The 19,214-nt window shown below is 45.0% G+C and overlaps 1 protein-coding gene across 1 annotated transcript in view; it reads left to right on the top strand.

Moving 5' to 3' along the window:
- The first annotated feature begins 17,533 nt into the window (after positions 1-17,533).
- The window catches only part of EIF2B3 (eukaryotic translation initiation factor 2B subunit gamma), a 108,310-nt gene continuing 106,629 nt past the window's right edge, over positions 17,534-19,214 (top strand). Inside the window, exon 1 of the mRNA XM_089518637.1 lies at positions 17,534-17,646. The gene's annotated coding sequence lies outside the window, so the exon portion shown is untranslated. The remainder of the gene's footprint in view (positions 17,647-19,214) is intronic.

The following is a 19,214-nucleotide window of genomic DNA, read 5'->3' as shown; positions in this document are numbered from 1 at the left end:
AACTTTTCTGAGGCAACTGCACCAAGGGACAGATGCTGGGGGCAATGACAGTGCAGCAATGCTATACCCATTCTTTCTTAGTCCCTTCAACCCCTTCCCTCTGTTGAAGCACTGAGCTCTGTACACCACATGCACTGCCCTGCACCCCTTAGCCTGCTGTCCTCAGATATGGTAGAAGACATTGTCCTATTGCTATCCATGGCCCATATTGAATTAAAATTAAGTTGCTTGACAGTCTGTAGATTGATTGGTAGCAGTGGTAGTAAGGAGGAGGGTTCGTCTTGTCCTTTTTCCGAGTCAGCAAAACATCTTTCAGCAAAACATCTTCGGTTAGCTCTGAACTGTACCTTCCATCAGCCCTAGCCACCGTTGTTCATAGTGAGGGATGGTAAGAGTTACAGTCCAACAATGTTTGGAAGGCTACCTACTCCCTTTCCAAGTACTAATCAATTTCTGTAAGTAGGTATGTTTCACACATGCTCACATTCATCCTTTCTAATTCTTCCCCTTCTTCTCCTTCCTTTGTAGTGTCTCTCTTCACTACTTTATACTTTGTAAATGTGGCTTGTAATTTCATTGGACCAGGGTCCTTATAGTCATCTTCTTTTCTATCCGCATTTAATATTGATTATAAATTCCCTTGATACAGAATCTCTGCTCCAGAATTTGTTCCAGGGAAACTCCTTTGCAGGAATTCTCAGTCAGACTTAAGAAACTGCAAGGTGCATACAATCTGATCTACTATATCTGACAGGGACAGCCCACCATGGTGGGTTACAGAAGCTATAACCAACAATGCTGACTAGTAAGTGCTTCTCATCTCAAGCCCAGGAAACAGTCTTACCCATCAGGAGATTTTTAAAACATCTCTCCTCAACTTGGCTCAGTAAATTGTAAAAGCCCCTATAGTCTGTCATCAAGCTAATAAAAGAGTAAGGAGTCCCTATCTCATCCAAATTTCTACTGGAATATTATATTTCATATCATTGCATGTTGAGAGGATGACAAACTTTCTTTACAGTATTAGGAACTTTTTCTTTTGATACATCTCTCTCTTTCACTGTCTCTCCTTGTCTTTCTTTCTCTGATCTTCCAACACAGTTTACATTATAGAGTACTTAGATGTATTAGTATATACACAAATGAGGTCCTCTAGGTTCCCCTATGTTTTTCTCTGTACCTGTTGCCAGTATCCAGATATTGTGAATTTCTTTAGTTTTTTTCCCCATTGCACATATCCTGGAGCAATGAGTTCCAAAGGCTGATTGTTTTTATTGTGAAACATGACACCTATCTTGAACTTATCCACATTGCAAAAATAATCCAGTTGGCATCACTCTAACTGCCATGGCTCAGTGCTATGGAATTTTGGGAATTATAGCTTGTTGTGGCACCAGAGAAGGCTAAATCTCTTGCAAAACTACAGTTCCCAAAATTCCATAGCATTGAGCCATGGCAATTAAAGTAGTATCAATTTGGATTATTTCTGCCATGCAGATGCAGCCTTAAATTGTGTAAACAGTAATCCCTGTTCAATACAATTAATTTTTGATAAAAATGATATCTTTCATTAGTCACCTCTCATGCAAAAATGGAGTTGAGGAAAGTTTATTTTCTTCTCCTTGCTTCAGTCTGTCTCTTCCTTCTAAACATTGGGAGCATTCAACTAAATAGAATCTACTTCCAAATATGTGTGCCTAAAACACACTGCCTCATTCTCAATCTTTCGCTCTCTCTTCTCCCCAAGCCATTTTTGGTGTTAATTATGTTTTTCATGTGAATCCAATAATCTGCTTGGCACGCAGCATGGTGGGGGCGGGGGTTACACATTAAAGGATCTGCACATCTTGCCAAGACGGGCAAGATTTATAGAAAGCACGATTATGATTTCTGCATGTTGGGACAGTACCCTGATTTGGGCTGCCTGAGCAGTGAAATACAGTGGTGGGCATCTCTGTTTCTCTGGCGGGATACAGACGGGCAAAAAGGGGTGTATTCATGACGTCATGAAGGTAGAGCCTTCAGACGGCCCTTACCTGAATGCCGTCATGAACGCGCCGCCCGCACGCCCCAAGCGGGAAGAAGCGGCATTAAAAAGGTGCTGCTTTTTTCCGCTTCTTTTTGATTTGCGGCATACTGCGCAGCTCCGTATGTAAGCTGCTGCACCGATACGTCAGAATTGCTACGCCGCTAATTTAAGTTGCCCATTTAAAAGCTCCGTGTCTGCTGCGTCGCATAATGAGTTGGGGTCTTGGAACATGCGCAGTTTGCAGTCAGGCTTTAATTGCAGCGTCCGCTGCCATGCAGGTGTGGAAGCTGCAGCACAGCTGCAGCGCATTTTAAGACTCGTAACCCTAACCCTAACCCTAACCCTAACCCTAGAGCAACATGTACGCATGCGCTGCTTGGAAAGTTTGGACTTTAAAGTGCACCCCTACACACATTCCTGTGCCATTTTCACCTAACAATAAAAAACGCTAAAACTGTAAATATTTACATATATACAAGGGAGGTGATGGGGGATGGCAGGGGGACAGCGGTGGCAGCGGCGACAGCTGTGGCTGCGCATTGCAGATTCAGCAGGCGCGCGGGGACCAAAGGAGAGGAGGCATCTATGATGCTGCTGACAGTGGCAAAGTGCAAGCGGACAAGGATGCCAACACCAGCTGATCACCAGCTGGCAGGAGACCACCTTTGTTCTTGGGCAGAGCGGGGGGGAAAAGTTTTAAAGGGGCTTGGGCACTTTAAATGTGCCCATAGGCTTTCTGCCGCTGCTGCTTAGCGCTGCAGCTGCGCAGCTGCGCATCCGCCAGCCGGCAAAGGAAAAAAAAAGCCGCGGTTTGGGCCGCCCGTGAGGAAGCTGCCTCTCTCTTTGCGGCGTCCTCCAAGGCGGCGGTTTGGAAACTCCGGGTCTGAAACGGCCCCAGGTGAGGCGTCTTCACTGCCCCCCATGTGGAAGCCCCAACACCTGAAGCATGTCCCCGGGGCGGGCGGTCTGGAGGCTCCGTATTCAGCAGAATACACCTCCAAGACGTCTTCCCCTGCCCGTCTGTAGCCCGCCTCTCATACTTCCAACTCAGCATGAGGTCTCACCCAGGAAAAGGGCAAGAAAACTATTGTTATTATGTTTCCAGACAAGCACACAGGACAGAAGAAAACCACTCCTTCATGTGCTACTTGGCACAACCAGGCATGTTGGCTACTGATGACTGATTGATTGGTGCAGAAGCTGGTACCAACCAGCTGAATGAGTCGCTAAATGATGGGAACTGTGTTCTTTCTCTCCCCCTCCATGTCATTCAGAAGCTGCGTAAGAAAAATTGTGATTTTGAGTCTCTTTGGAATAGATTCTACATCTTGTAAGGCCCCCCTCTGCCCCACACCCCCACTCCTTGTCTGTAGCCATGAGGCATTCCCATGATAACCATCTGGCAGACTGAAGCGCTGCTGAGGAAGTCAGCTGGTTTGTGGGTGAGGCACCCCAGTGACTCTAGCTTTAGCTAAATGCTTCCAGTTCCTCTGCACAGACAGGGAGTGGTGAGTAAGCAACTCTGGAGTAAAATGTTTGAGACGAGGGGTGCGTGCATGTGTGTGAGAGTGGGGGAGATGTGCTCTCCCTTTCCAGGATGAAGCCACCCACTGCGTAGCCCCAAGGCAATGTCTCTGTGTAATTGCATGCCTCTTTGTTTATGTATATGCTCAGATACACACACACACACACACACACACACACACACACACACACACACACACACCTATCCAGTTTAGCCTGTAGGAAGCGTACGCCAGGGTGCATTTGTAATTATTCTACAGTATGTGTTGCAAAAAGTAAGCCTTTGCCCAAAGTTGTTCTCTGGAGTCATTACATTGAAGTTATAATGTTCACATCACATAAATCAAGTTGGAAAACAGCAGCAGCAACATTGTGCCTCAACTACTCTTTTCATTCGGGTGTCTTAGCTTCGCTCCCTCCCTCTCTCCAATAATAGTTTTTTCTTCTCACCTTCATTCTACTACATGATTAAGAGGGTATGAGACCCAAAAGACCCTATCTGACAGTCTTTGCAAGACGTTATCAACGTTAGGTGGTACAACAATCTTATATGTGTGTGTGCAGCTGTGCATGTGCATGCGTGCTAGGTTGCAGAAACTGAAGTAAGGCATTTTAAATGGTCATATTAAAATGCTGAGGCAAATATTATTTTGAAGCTGGGGGCAAGAACTAGAAGGAATGCTCTTTCCCCCAGCTTCAAAATAATATTTGGCTCAGCATTTTAATATGACCATTTAAAATACATTCAGTTTCTGCAGCCTAGCATGCACGCACATGCACAAACAGACCTGTACACGCATATATAGGATCCAGATGCCCGCTAAGCCTTTTCCTCACAAGCAGGTGAGTAAAGGAAGTGGGTGGGTGGGTTTGGTGGGTTCAGAGCTATTCATGCCCCTAATTAGCAACCACTTTTCTTTAGAATAAGGGAAATAGGAATGTTTCCCTCCAGCCTACTGGGCCTCAGGAATGAATTGGAGGCAAACAAGCCAGGGGATAAAGGGGTAGGCGGGTGTTTTCCTGCCTCAGTTGGCAACTGTTTCCCTAATAAAAAGAGAAACATACTTGAGGAGGGGGCTGAAGACCCCAATTAGGAGGAAGGGGATTAGAATAGTGAAAAGGGGGCTTCTTTCTCTCTTTGGCATGTATACAGGATCCCTGAGTTAAAAGGAAGAAAGGGCTTTTGGGGAGGGGATGCAATCAGCATAGGAGGGTGCTGTCCCCCTCATTGATCTAGCTCAGCACCATTTAGAAAGATAGGTTGATTTAGAGGGATTGTCTGGATAGCTGCAGTCTTGGTTTTTGATCCAGCAAAGCAAGACCCAAACATCAATATGCTTGTGCCCTGAGAAGGGAGTCCACCAGAACCTTAGTCCCCACCACCACCTTAGTAGTTTGTTTTATATAATTTTCATCTGTCAAAACAGAAATATATACTATTTGGAGTCCTGGAAGTTATTATATACAAGTTTCTGACTAAGGATAGGATGACTGAGAGCTACCCTGCTTCCACACTAGACCTTTAATGCTGAGCTTGGAGATGACAATGCCATCATCATCATCACTATCATCACTGCTGGCTGAAGGATTCTGGTAGTGGTAGTCTTTAAAAAAGTGTGTGTATATTCCAAGCTCCAGTTAGTGGGGAATCTCCATGCCACATTCGCTCACTTTAGTATCACCATGTTATTGACCTCCCTTTGACATTCTTCTGTGTTCTCCCAGTGTTTCATTTTCCCCATCACAAAAATTACTTATTTGAGAAGGACAAAAGAATAGTGCATTCTCCACAGGTGTAGATACCCATAGCACTGCTTCCCTACCTTTTCGGTGTGATTTTGATATGGAAAGTGACTTAGTGGGTACATATTCACTACGGCCTCTTTGGCGAGTACCATTTTATAACCCCATTCATTTTTTAAAAAAAAGATATTTAAAATTAATAAAATTATGAAATACTTCCAATCTACAATTTCAAACCAAAGCAAATGTTAAATGCTTCATCTTGTTAACATTTCAAGGGCAGCAATAGGCAACCCTTTTAAAGCAAGTTAGTTAAATAAAATAAAAATATTATTTTTGAAGGATTGCTTGTGTGTATGTGTGTGTTCTAAATGGTTACTCACTTGAACTGGATCTTTGGCTTCCCTGCCCATGCCAGTTATGTCATGCCCATTCGTATGTATGGAACATATATTTCTCATAGTAAGGAAAATCTGCCGCAATTCCTTTTGATGCTTAGAGAGGGAAAACAGTTGTTTATTGGTGCAGAAATGTAATGGTGGGTGCAAACATACTATTTCACACACCCCATGAGAATTCTTCCACATGAAATTGTCCTTCACCTGCTGAATTTAACTTAAAACTTCCTTTGAGTAATTAGAATACAGTTTAGGCATCCAAACAAAAGAGGGATGTGAATTGACTAAGGCCCTTATCAGATGAGTGTGGAATTGGGGGTCTTGCGCACTGGGTGGTTCGAATTCGCGTTATTTCGCAAAGAACCATCATACCTGCATTTGAATGGCCCAATCCGCACTCACGTGAATGCGCGAGCTGCCGAACTGAATGCGTACTGCCTCCTCTTTTTGGAGCGTGTTGGCCAGTGCGCTGAGTAAGGGGATTGGCGGATATCCGGATTGGGGCTCTGTTCGATCTCAGTGCGAATGGGTCTGGTATGAATGCCCAGTCCTGAACTCCGTCGCAAGACCTCCAGATTCCAATTTTTACTTCCGGTGGGTCTTTCCTCTTGTCGGTTCCAGGGAAGCGGGGGGGGGGGGGGGGCGGTTCCAGCGGCCTCCTCCTCCTCCTCCCGGCTTGAGAGGCATCCCTGGCTGCATCCCAGGCAGGGAAGAGGCGCGGGGCCCGCTGGAATCGCGGTTCCAGCAGCCTCCTCCTCCTCCTCCCGGCTTGGGAGCCAGCCTAGGCTGCCTCTCAAGCCGGGAGGAGAAGGAGGAGGCCACTGGAACGGCGGCGATCGCCGCGATTCTAGCGGCCCCGTGCCTGTTCCCTGCCTGGGATGCAGCCAGGGATGCCTCTCAAGCCGGGAGGAGAAGGAGGAGGCCGCTGGAACCACGATTCCAGCGGGCCCCGCGCCTCTTCCCTGCCTGGGATGCAGCCAGGGATGCCTCTCAAGCCGGGAGGAGGAGGAGGAGGCCGCTGGAACGGCGGCGATCGCCGCAATTCTAGCGGTCCCGCGCCTGTTCCCTGCCTGGGATGCAGCCAGGGATGCCTCTCAAGCCGGGAGGAGGAGGAGGAGGCCACTGGAACGGCGGCGATCACCGCGATTATAGAGGCCCCGCGCCTGTTCCCTGCCTGGGATGCAGCCCAGGCTGGATCCGAAGCCGGGAGGAGGAGGAGGAAGCCGCTGGAATCACGGCGACCCCAAGAAAGGCCATCCAGTCCAACCTCCTTCTGCCATGCAGGAACTCTTAATCAAAGCATCCCCATTGACAGATGGCCATCCAGCCTCTTTGACAGCCGCTGGAACTGCTCCTCCCCCCCCCAGAATACATACACACACACTCACACACACACACGCAGAACCGGGCATTGCTAATTTGTTGCAAGGAAAGGTCACGTTAAAACCAAGCAGGAATGTACAGAGGGAACAGTAACGGGCACGTTGTATCGCGATTGTTAATGTGCATGAGCTGGCTCTATAGCTGTTTACCGGGCTGTCATGACGTGACCTCCCCTTTCACCCCGGAAGCGTTTAAGGTCGCAACCCATGCAGGGCACCACTGAGCATGTGCGAGGCGGCCGATACGAATCGGCCAATCCGCATGTTGAGCTCCGGTGTGACGAAACATTCTGCACTGAATGCACTTCGCGCGAATGCAGATTGGCCAATTTGAATCCTGCCAATGCGGAAGGACTCCCAGGTATGATGGTTCTTTGCAAAATAACGCAAATTCGAACCACCCAGTGCGCAAGACCCCCAGTTCCACACTCATCTGATAAGGGCCTAAGGTAATGTGAGCACAGCAAATATGAGTTCTAGGTATGAATCACTGCTAATGTCTCATTCCCTGCAATGCTAAACATTTGAAACTTAAGGAAAATTTAATTAGATGGGTCAGATGCTTATGTGAGTGTGGAGTGCCATCATTGAGTCATACCTAACCATCGCAACACCTCTGCATTGGTGCTAGGAGTCCCCTGTGTCAAAGCAGCATTAGTGTAAGAAAACAGCAGAATGCGCTGAATCTAAAAAGGGAGAAATACAGTCACAAGATATGTCTGGTAACCTAGACACAAATATTTCCAATGGGGTTGCACAGCAGTGTGTTGCAGCAAAAACAACAAAGAGTGCTGTGGTACCTTACAGACTACCATTTTTAATTATGTCATAAACTGGTCTGTAGTCCATGATAACTTACACTGCAATAAAATGTGTTAGTCTTCAGAGCAGGTGTGAGCATGCATTAAGGGTCAAAGGGCCATTTTCAGCACTGGCCCTCAGAGTTGAATGGCCATAGTTTCCAATCAGCTGCTGCTAGTCAGAGTAGATCAGAAAGCCTTGGAGACTTCAAGAGTGCTTATTTGAGAGGTGAGCTCTTAAAACATGTTAAAATACAAGTTTTATTTGCTCTTTGTGGATATACTAAATACAAGTATATCCCAGTTAATGAGTAAATCTGTTCCTGGGCGTTACTTCTTTGATGAAAACTTTGGTACCAGAGTCAGATATAAAATGTAATGAATAGAGATAGGTTCCTACACTACAAAAAAAGAGGAGCAGTTCAATATATTTCAGCAAACCTTTTATTCAAAACTAACAATATGCACATATGAAAGATTTGGTAAGGCAGCAGGAACATTTTGAACCTTCTAGAGACCATTTGAAAGCCTCCAAAAATTCATTCCCAGATGTATTTTCTGTTTCTTTCACCAATCTTCAATTCCCTTATGATTTTAATGTTGGTGGCCAAGCTTACAAATTTATGATTTTTAAAAATATATATACTTGGCGTAGCTGGTGAGGCAGGCTTATCTTTACCTTTTCTCTCTGTATTGCTGTTCAGGGCCAGGCATGCTCAGTAATGCTTGAGATGACTGCTGTATATCCTGCCTGTTGTAGGGAAACACACAGGATTGCAGTTGGATTCCCCCCCCCCCCCCCAGCTCAAGCTTTATTGCAGTTTTTTGCAGACATGCTGTGACACCTGACACTGAAAGTCTGTATTTCATCTCCCTCTTTCACCATCCTACCAAGGCAGATGTTACTGAAAAAATCATCTAGACCAAGGATGGGAAGGAAGAGGGAGTTGAGCAGGCATAAAAATACAGTACTTTGTAAAAAGGAGCTTGTTTGTCAGATGTTTTGTTAACTGATGTATGCCTGTATGTGCAGCAAAATACAGGGGTTTTTTTCTTCATGGGTTGCTAATCCCTTCCCTTCTATTTGTTGTTGTTGTTGTTGTTGTTGTGAGCCTTCAAGTCATTTCTGATGTATGGTGATGCTAAGGCAAACCGATCATGGGATTTTCAGAGGCTGAAAGTGTGTGAGTTACCCAAAGTTGCCCAGTGGGTTTTTATGGCCAAGCAGGGAATCAAACCCTGATCTCCAGAGACATAGTCCAACGTTCAAACAGTGCACCACTGTAACAGCAAAATAGGTGCACTTGTTAGATCACCACTACACAGTTAAAACACAGCTGGTGATGTAATGTTTTCATGACAATGAAATGCTCTGTTTATCTATTTCAAAATTAACTCATAATTCTAGGCAGAGGAAAATCCCATTTGTCTCTTCATAGATTCATTTTATGGTTCTGTTGTTTTAAAATCCACAAGAAGTCCAAGTCTCTATTACGAGCCTGAAGGTTTTCTCTCCATGGTCTCCAAGTTCTCTTCAATCAGGTTTTCTTGACAAGATTTGTTCAAAGTGGGTTTGCCTTCACCTTCTTCTGAGGCTGAGAGAGTGTGACGTGCTTAGGGTCAACATGATAATAAACATATTTGATTTAAGAATTCAACATTATGCTCTTGGCACATCACAAATCAGATTAATAACTGCCACTGTGAGTGACCCATTCACTTTGGAAATGTCTCTGGCTTATGAAAATAAACAAATGTGACTATGGACAACGGCTGACGGGAACAACCTGTTGTTTTAGGTTGATGAAGACACACACACACTGTGGTTCTGGTAGTGTGCCTTCAAGTTGTTTCCAACTTATGTTGACCCTAAGGCAGACTTCTGGGGTTTTGTGGGGCTGAGAGTGTGTGACTTATCCAATGTCACCCAGTGGGATTCTATGGCCAAGCAGGGAATCGAATCCTTGTCTCCAGAGTTGTAGTACAAAATTCAAAACACTACATCACACTGGCTGTACTCTACACACACACACACACACACACACACCTTTTTGTCTTCATGTACTGTTTCCCTGAATATTACAGTGTTAATATGTCAATGCCTCATACACAATAGCAAAGTAGTGAGATTTATTTCTTGTTAGGGTTGGCACCACTGCAACAGCTAAATAGGTGCACTTGTCAGATTATCACTACACAGTTAAAACACAGCCTACAGCAAGAGCCACTTATATACTGTTCAGGAAAACAGATACCACATCTATGAATAACATTGTCATCTGGCCAGCTTTAGAACTTTATTTTGACCTGCATACTGCATAAGCACTATTTATTTTAAATAAAGGTTCTTTAAAAAAGAGGTGGTGGCAACTTACCAATATTAAAAGGGGAAAAAAATCTGCTGGAAGATATGCTTTAGCCACCTATGTACTATATCAAAGTAATATTGTAGAATTTTTGTGTGTGGAGTGTAAGCTTTAATAAGTGTAAGTACATGAATTCTTATTAACAAAAGTTAAAAAAAATAACATATGGAATTCTACGGTGTATATAAATAATCATTGTACAGAGCTGATTTTTTTAAAATGAGCTAATAAGATTAACAACAAATATCTGTACTAGTAATGGCAGACAGTTATCCTTAAGTTTTGATGGGAAAAAGTTCATAATTTATAAGCACAAGGGTCTAAAACACAATGCAGAAATAATCCAGTTTGAGACCGTTTTAATTGTCCTAACCCTGGCTCAGTGCTAGGCAATCTTGGGAATTGTAGGCCTGTTACAGACTGCCAAGACAAAGCTGCTTCATGTCTCTTTGGAGGTATGCTATTTAAATGATGCATGGGTCCTAAGAGTTCGGAGGTCGCGCCAAAGCCACAATCCATTCCTAAGCACTGGAGTGCAGCTTTGGTGAAGCTTCCGGATTCTTAGGAGGCATGCATCATTTAAATAGCATACCTCCAAAGAGACCCGAAGCAGCTTTATTTTGGCAGTCTGTAACAGGCCGTAGTTTGTTGAGCTACCAGAGCTGACAGAGAAAGCTAAATGTCTTACTAAACTACAGTCCCAGGATTCCCTAGCAATGGAGCCAGAGCAGTTAAAGATGGATTATTTCTGCAGTGTGTTTTGGACCTTTGTCTCAGATTAAATTCTTGGCATCTTTAGGTAGGGCTAGAATAGAAACCCTACAGACCTTCTGTCATGTAAGGTCACTAGTATTGGGGTAGATGAACCATTGGCCTGATTCAGTATAAGAAACCTTCCTGTGTTCCTGTGTTTCTTCAAAAAGAACTCAATTTAGCACATATTGAACTTTTGCCAAATGTAAGATCTCAGAGAAGTCCATCCCAAAATGTTGTAATACTAAAATGTGGAAATTCGGGGGGGGGGGGGGGGAGCAAAAGAGACCATATTTTGTTTTCATTCCACAAAAGAAATAACCCTGCAAGACAGTCCTATGAGATTTGGGTTTTGTTTTGTTTTTTGCTCTGGTTTGGTAGAATATACAAACCCACACAGTTGATAGATTTAGAAGGAAAACTGGGGCCATTGTGAGCAGGAGCTTACAAACATTGAGATGACATAGGAAAACCAAATGTTGGAAACAGAGCAACCCTATACTTACATTACACTTGGGCAGAAGGAGTTAAACCACCACGATGCAAGGAAAACAGTTACCATATTGAATGCATGCTCAGCCTGGGAGGAAAGTGGAAAAACACACAATTAGAAAATACAAAAACAGTATAAAAAGTATCAGTGGAAATTGGAATCATGTTTTAGGCCACCAGCAAAAGACTAGTAATAGTGCCGATCTATTTTGCTTTGATCAGACGTCACCTGGAATACTGTGTCCAGTTCTGGGCACCACAATTCAAGGATGTTGAGAGGAGGACAACCAAAATGGTGAAAGATCTGGAAATCATGCCCTGTGAGGAGCAGCTTAGAGGGCTGGGCATGTTTACCTTGGAGAACAGAAGGTTAAGGGGCAATATGATGGACATGTTTAAATATTTGAAGGGCTGTCATATTGAGGATTGAACAATCTTGTTTTCTGCTGCTCCAGAGACCAGGAAATGGCACAATGGATTCAAGCTACTGGAAAAGAGATTATACTTAAACAGAACTTCCTGACAGTAAGAGCTGTTCAACAGTGGGATATGCTCCCTTAGGGTTGCCATAGGTCAGGACCTCCAAACTGGGACAAATGTAGGACAAATGTAGAACAAAATTTTCAAATTTTTGAAAAAATGGAGGACGCTCAAAAATTGATGGTTTTTTTAAAAAAATTCATATAAATGCATGTTTCTTAGGCATGATAAAAATGGAGGACATTTGGCATTATTCCTAGACAGATGGCAGAAATGTGCTTCCCTTTCTGGCCAAAAACCAGAAGAGGAGGAAGAGTGGAAGAAGCAGAGGAGGAGGAAGCAGAGAAGAAGAAAAGGAGGAACAAGAGGAGGAGGAGGAGGGATAGAGGAGGAGGAGGAAGAAGAGGAAGTAGAGGAAGAAAAAGGGGAGGAAGAGGGGAAGGATGAGGTGGAGAAGAAGAGGTGGAGAAGAAGAGGAGGAGGAGGAAGAAGAGGAAAAAGAGGAGGAAGAAGAGGAAAAAGAGGAGGAAGAAGAGGAGGAGGAGAGGAGACAGAAGAAGAGGAGGAGGAGAAAGAAGAAGAAAGGCTCTTTCTCCTGCCTTGAAGCCTCCCTTGCAGGCGGAGGAAGCTTCAAGGCAGGGAGAAAAGGGTCTCCCCTCGGGGAGAGACCCTTCCTCCCCGCCTTCAAGCTTCCCTGGCCGGCGGAGGAAGCTTCAAGGCAGGGAGAAAAGCTTCTCCCCGAGGCGAGACCCTTCGTCCCTGCCTTGAAGCCTCCGTGGCCGGCGGGGGAAAGCGGCAAGGGAGGGGAAAAGGGCCTTGCCGAGGCGAGACCCTTTCCCCTGGCCCTCCCAGGCCGCCTCCCTGGCCGGTGGAAGAGGCCAAGCAGGGAACGAGCCTTGCTGAGGCGAGGCTCTTTTCCCTGCCTGGCGTCGGTGGGGGGGGGGTCCCGGGGGCAGGGCAAAACCGGGGTGGGACCGTGTGGCCACACCCCAAACCGGGAAAGTCCCGCCCCCAGGCGGGATATGGCAACCCTACCTTGGAGTGTGGTGGAGTCTCCTCCTTTGGAGGCTTTAAAGAGAGGCTGGATGTCTATCTGTTGGGAGTGCTTTGATTGTATATTCCTGCATGGTAGGGGGTTGGACTGGATGACCCTTGTGGTCTCCTCCAACTCTATGATTCTATTAATAAAAACATATGCTACAGATACAGAGATTCTGCTATATTGTAGGCCAAACTGGGGACATGTCTGTCATGCCATGGGCAAGTGGGTTAGAGAGGGCCTGCTAAATATACCATGGTTAGACATTCATTAATGAATACTCATAGTTACAATGCATGCTTCATTGTGTCTTTAAAATCTTTTGCAGATGTGGTAGTTGAATCTTTGTACTGTATTTGATTTTATCTCCATTAAATTGCCTTGAGTGCCATTTATTGGCAGAAAGGTGGGGTACAGTTTTAATAAATAAATCATTATGAGGCTAGAGTGCACCTCATAACAGTAGCTGTTGCTGCAAGGGAGAAAGCCCCACCTCTTCAGCATTCCCTGTGCTCCTGGTTGCCAACAACTCCACAGCCTATATGGCATATCACCACCTGAGCTGGGAAGGGACAGCCTGGACAGAGGGCTGCCAAAGCAGCAGTGACACCTCATGTCATCACCACTGACCCTGCTTCCACCAGAATCACCAGAATGTCAGCAGCTCCTCATACGACACATGGATATTCTGGGTGAACACTGAGTCCACATCAGGTCACAATGCTAATCCTGGTACCACAACCCTTCATCCAATACCAAGAGAAAGGCAACTAGTTCTCCACATAGACTCTTTGATGTACAGACTCCCCCTTTCTCTTTTATCCCTTTGAAAGATTACTGTTTTACTTAATCTCTTTCTGTGGTGGCTTCCCACACAGAGTGGACCTTCCCCATCCGGGGTTCTCAGAGCTTGGAAAAGTTATCTATTTTGGCTGCTGTAATGTTTTGCCATCAACAAATGTGCATGTATGGATTGAAGCAGAATAATGAGCAGCGTAAATGCACTCCTCCCCTGGGCAGTCTACATCTCACCCATGACTCTGTTCTCTGTATTGCTGCTGGCACATGATCACAAGTGGAGCATCACCACTGGTGCATTCCTATGACATATTTCAGACATTTCCCTGTCATAATAAATCTACAGTGCAGGGACTAGGAATGTGAACTCTGATGCTGTCAGGTTGCAGCTCCCATGATCCCTCACCATTGTTTGTGCTGGCTAGGGCTGATGGGAGTTGAAGCCTGACAACATTGACAAGGCCACACATTCTCCACACCTGCTATAGCTCTTTAGCCAGCAGACCTTCAATATAGGATTGCACCCTAAGATACTGAAATTCCAAGAGACAATTTTTAAGTATATGTGTATCCAAACATCCCTGGATGCTTTACTGTTTCAATAGTTTCCCATCCCATATGGAAATGGAAATGAATTTTGAAATGTCAGACTCTCATGTGGGATGGAGATTCCATTTTTGGCTGTACTCTAGCACAGACGTGCTCAGGAGACATACATTTTCCAGAAAGCTTCCAGATGTGGAGCTGCAGGAGGAGCCTTGAAGAAATTAAGTATTCAACAATAACATTTGAGAACACACTCAGGAGAAATATTGGAGATGTGCTGCCCTGATTAACTGTCATGAATTCATCACGTTTGTACAACTGCTAACTAAAATGTTCTTTGGTCCTGCTTTCTGCCCAGAATTACCTCCCTCTCCATATATATATATATATATAGAGAGAGAGAGAGAGAGAGAGAGAGTCAAATACAAAGGGGGAAAAGGTGAAGGTCTTCAGAGTTGCCAGATTACAGTAAATGCATATCTTACCATATAGGAAAACATGTTGGTGAATGGGTTTCTTTGTTTTAAATATGTATGGCAGAAGTATATCAAAAGAGTTCTGCTCTCTGTTAGTTCACACAGCATAGCCAGATTCTTCTTTTAGATAATTAATTTTTTGTAATGTCAATACCTATTGCAGAACATATGTAGGCGTTTATTCCCATAGGCAAATGGGGATCACTGCCCCAAACCTTTACTAATTAGAAGTTCTCAAGGATTGGTTCAAACTACAGTGTGCCCTTGCCTTACGCAGGGGACCTCTTCTGGACCCCCCCCCCCCGGCGTAAGGCAAATAGCACGTATGCTCAAGCCCCATTGGATAGAATGGGGCTCGTGCATGACTCGTGAGCCATTCATTCTCCCGGCGTGCAGCTTTCAGCGTAATCTGAAAGCTGTGTAAAAAGCGCCTGCATGTGACGCGGGCGCACTTGTCAAAATACTTAATGGGCCCCTTCAGAGTGCTGCAACTTGCTGCATAAAACCTGTAAAATATATTTTACATGCACATCTCCCACAAATTTAGTTCCATCACAAATTTCAACATTAATATAAAGCATATATCATTTTTGCAGTTAATGAAGAAGGAAGAAAGAACAAGAGACCCCTTCCACAAGATCCATGAAATCAAAGGAAAATCTAAATCAAGGATGGGGATGCTCTGCAATTAGTAAAGGAACATATTACATGACCAAGGCGGGATATAAACTGCCATATAGTACGTATTGTATACGTACTAGGGTTAGGAAGGGGCGGTGCTTCCGCACCCCCCTAACCCTAGTACATATACAATACGTACAAGATGGCGGCGCCCCTTCCACATGGGCGCCGCCATCTTTACGTACTGGACGCATAGCGTCCAGATGTGTTGCAGCGCCTATGATGTCGCGAATGCGCCAGCGGCGCCTCGCGACATCATCAGTGCGCCACAAAAAGAAGCTCCGAAATGGAGCTTCTTTTTTGCTCCGCACGGGAGCCACGCGGTTTGGCTGCTGCAGCTCCCGCGTGGAGCAAATGGCGCCGGCGGGGGAACGCCGCAAAGCGGCGGTTTGTATCCCGCCCAAGAAGTATTAAAAAGATGATGGAAGCAATACACAGAAGAACTATGTAAAAGAGATGATCAGATGAAACACGGAAGAATTAATCCCAAATTTTGGAATGTGAGGTGAAAGCTGAAGTGAAGTGAAATTTTGGAATGTGAAGTGAAGGAGACACAAAGGGGTGCAGAACCATGCACTGATCTCCCATACAATCCAAGTAATGCTCAAAATTCTGCAACAAAGACTCCTACTATATATGGAGCAGGAAATTCCAGAGGTGCAAGCTGGGTTCAGGAAAGGAAAAGGCACACATCGCAAACATATGCTGGATAATGGAAGGCATCGGGGAATTACAGAAGAAAATCAGAATGTGCTTTATAGACTACAGCAAAGCCAGTTGATTACATAGACCACAAAAACAAAACAAAACAAAACAAAACAAAACAAAACAAACTATGGCTTGCTCTTAAATGTTTGTCTGATTGTCCTGATGTGTAGCTTGTACTTAGGACAAGTGGCTACTGTTAGAACCGAATAAGGAGAAACAGAATGGGGGTCAGACAACGCTGCATTCCATCACCCTATTTGAGCCAAGGCAATTAAAGCGGTCTCAAACTGGATTATTTCTGCAGTGTGTTTTGGACGTATGTCTTGCTTCTGTGTAAACCTGCTTAGGGAAGCACTTTGAGTGGCACACAGCATAATAGTGTCCAAGCTGCAGAAGAACCCATTTTTTTGAAATGAAGATAATACTGACAGGAGTTTATATGGCTGCATCCACACTAGAAATAATCTGCCTTGACCCCACTTGAACTGCTACAGCTCTGCACTGGGGCCAGAACTACAATTCCCAGAATTCCATAGCATGGAGACATGGGAACTCTGCGATTTGTAGTTTTGTGAGACAGAACCTTCTCTGTCAGAAAGAGCTCTGGTGCCACAATAAACTATAATTCACATGATTCCCTAGCACTGAGCCAGGGCAGCTAAAGCAGTCTCAAACAGGATTGTTCCTGCAGTGTGTTTTGGACCTAACACAACTATGGCTGCACCCACACTGCAGAAATAATCCAGTTTGACACCACTTTAACTGCCATGGCTCAGTGGTATGGAATTCTGGGAACTGCAGCTTGCTGTGGCACCCAGAGCTCTCTGACAGAGGCCGCTAAATGTCACACAAAACTACAGTTCCCAGAATTCCATAGCACTGAGCCATGACAGTTACAGTGGTGTCAAACTGCATTATCTCTGCAGTGTGGGTGCAGCCCTAGTCTTTGAATTCTGGTTTATGATGTGGTCTCCCCCAAACTGTGCTCTTTAAGGGATTTTGGACTTCAGCTCCCAGAATCCCAGACTATGGACCAACATAGCTGAGGCTTCTGGGACATGAAGTCCATAATCTTTTAAAGGGCACAGTTTGGAGGACAGTAAAAGGATTTTAAAAAATAAATCCCACAAGGAAGTCTGGGGATCGGTAGCTCTGTGATCTTCTAAGTGGCCTGCGGGAATCGATAGCTCGGTACTCTTGCGCCGGCTTTTTCCATCCACGGAAAGAGAAGGAGGAGGAGGAGGAGGAGAAGGATCGGTTGCTCGGTGCTCTGCTTCAGGGCTGCTCATCGATTCGCTCCACGGGGGAACACGTTCCTGTAAGTCTAGGCACCTCTCGCCATTGGCGCATGCGCAGAAGAGCGTCAGAGAGGAGTTTGTGGCTATTGGTCCCTTTTATCAGTAAGAGAGAAGGGCAGTCTGGGGGCTTCAGGTAAGCTAGAAGAAGGTGGGAGAGGCTGGGAAGAGAAGCCTAAGAGGCAGAGGAGGTCCTCCTTTTCCAGGACATGTCATACCTTCCAGCATTCTGTCCAAGAGGAAATCCCCAGCAGCCTCCATTTTGAGCCTTGTCTTAGAAAGGTGGCTCCCAAAGTTTGGTCCCCAGATGTTTTGGACTCCAACTCCCAGAATCCCTGACTGTTGGTCAAGGTGGCTGGGGCTTCTGGGAACTGAAGTCCAAAAACCTGGAAGTTTGGGATTCACTGAGTCTTTTAAGCATGACGTTACATTTCTGTGAGTGTTTTGAGCTTTCATTTAGTCATGTCCTGTATTTTTCTTGAATGCCTTCCATTTTTAGCATGGCTTAGAAGCATGCATTTTTCATTTGGCCATATCCTACATTTTTCTTGAATGTCCTCCATTTTGAGAATGACTTAGAAGCATGAATTTATATTTATTTGAGCGTTTTGAGCTTTTTATTTGGTCATATCCTACATTTTGTGGTGCCTTGCCCTCCTTTGTGGTTATGACATCTGGTCACCCTGTCTGTCATAATTTACGGGGCTGAAGTTCTCAAGGGACCTAAAAGGAGGGGGGGGGGGCTTTGAAGTAGAGAGTTGAAGTCTTTGGGCTGTCATCACCAAAATGGTCCACATCTGACCCAGGACTTGGTAGAATTCAAAGATATAGCCATGTTAGTCTGTAAAGTCAGTATGTGAGGAGATCTTGTAGCACCTTTGAGACTAACTGAAAGAAAGAAGTTGGCAGCATGAGCTTTCCTAGACTAAACTCTACTTCTTCAGGTGCATTTGGTGCAAATCTTGGTGCTAGATGTTAGAGTGATCATGACCAAAGAAAATCTAAAAACACTGCTAGAAATGTAAATTCATGCTTCTTAGTCAAGCTCAAAATGGAGGACATTTGGGAATCCCTCCTGGACAGAAGGTTGAACTGTAGGACATGCCCTAGAAAAGGAGGATGTTTGGTCACTCTGACCCAAAGAACTCTTATCGTTATGCACCTCCAAGTCGTATATCGACCATATGAATCAGACACTCCAAGAGCTGTAGTTGTTGTGTGTTTCTCCAAGCTGGTTTTGACTTATGGCAACGCTATGAAGGAGCAACTCCCCCTCTTCCAAGAGCACTGGCCATCAACTGCCCTGCTCAGGTCTTGCAAACTCAGTGCCTTCCTTGGCTGAGGCTGCATCCACGCTGCAGAAATAATCCAGTTTGACATCACTTTAACTGCCATGGCTCAATGCTATGGAATTCTGGGAACTTCAGTTGTTGAGACACCAGAGCTCTCTGCCAGAAAAGGCCAAATGTCTCACAAAACTACAATTCCTAGAACCCTGTAGCATTGAGTCATGGCAGTTAAAGTGGTGTCAAACAGGATTGTTTCTGCAGTGCAGATGCAGCTCAAGTCTGTTCACCGAGTGTGTTCAAGTGGTATCTGCTGGGGTTTGAAACCAGGATACTCCCTGTGGATATCAAAATCTGTGGCTACTCAAGTCCCATTAAACACAGTGGTGTAGTATAATGATATTGTATATAAAACGAC

This window comes from Sceloporus occidentalis, unplaced genomic scaffold (genome assembly GCF_023333645.1).
Source record: "Sceloporus occidentalis isolate IW3139 unplaced genomic scaffold, rSceOcc1.0.p SCAF_3, whole genome shotgun sequence".
Taxonomy (NCBI): Eukaryota; Metazoa; Chordata; class Lepidosauria; order Squamata; family Phrynosomatidae; genus Sceloporus; species Sceloporus occidentalis.
Note: the sequence above shows the minus strand (reverse complement) of the source record. Positions and strands in the feature narration are given on the sequence as shown.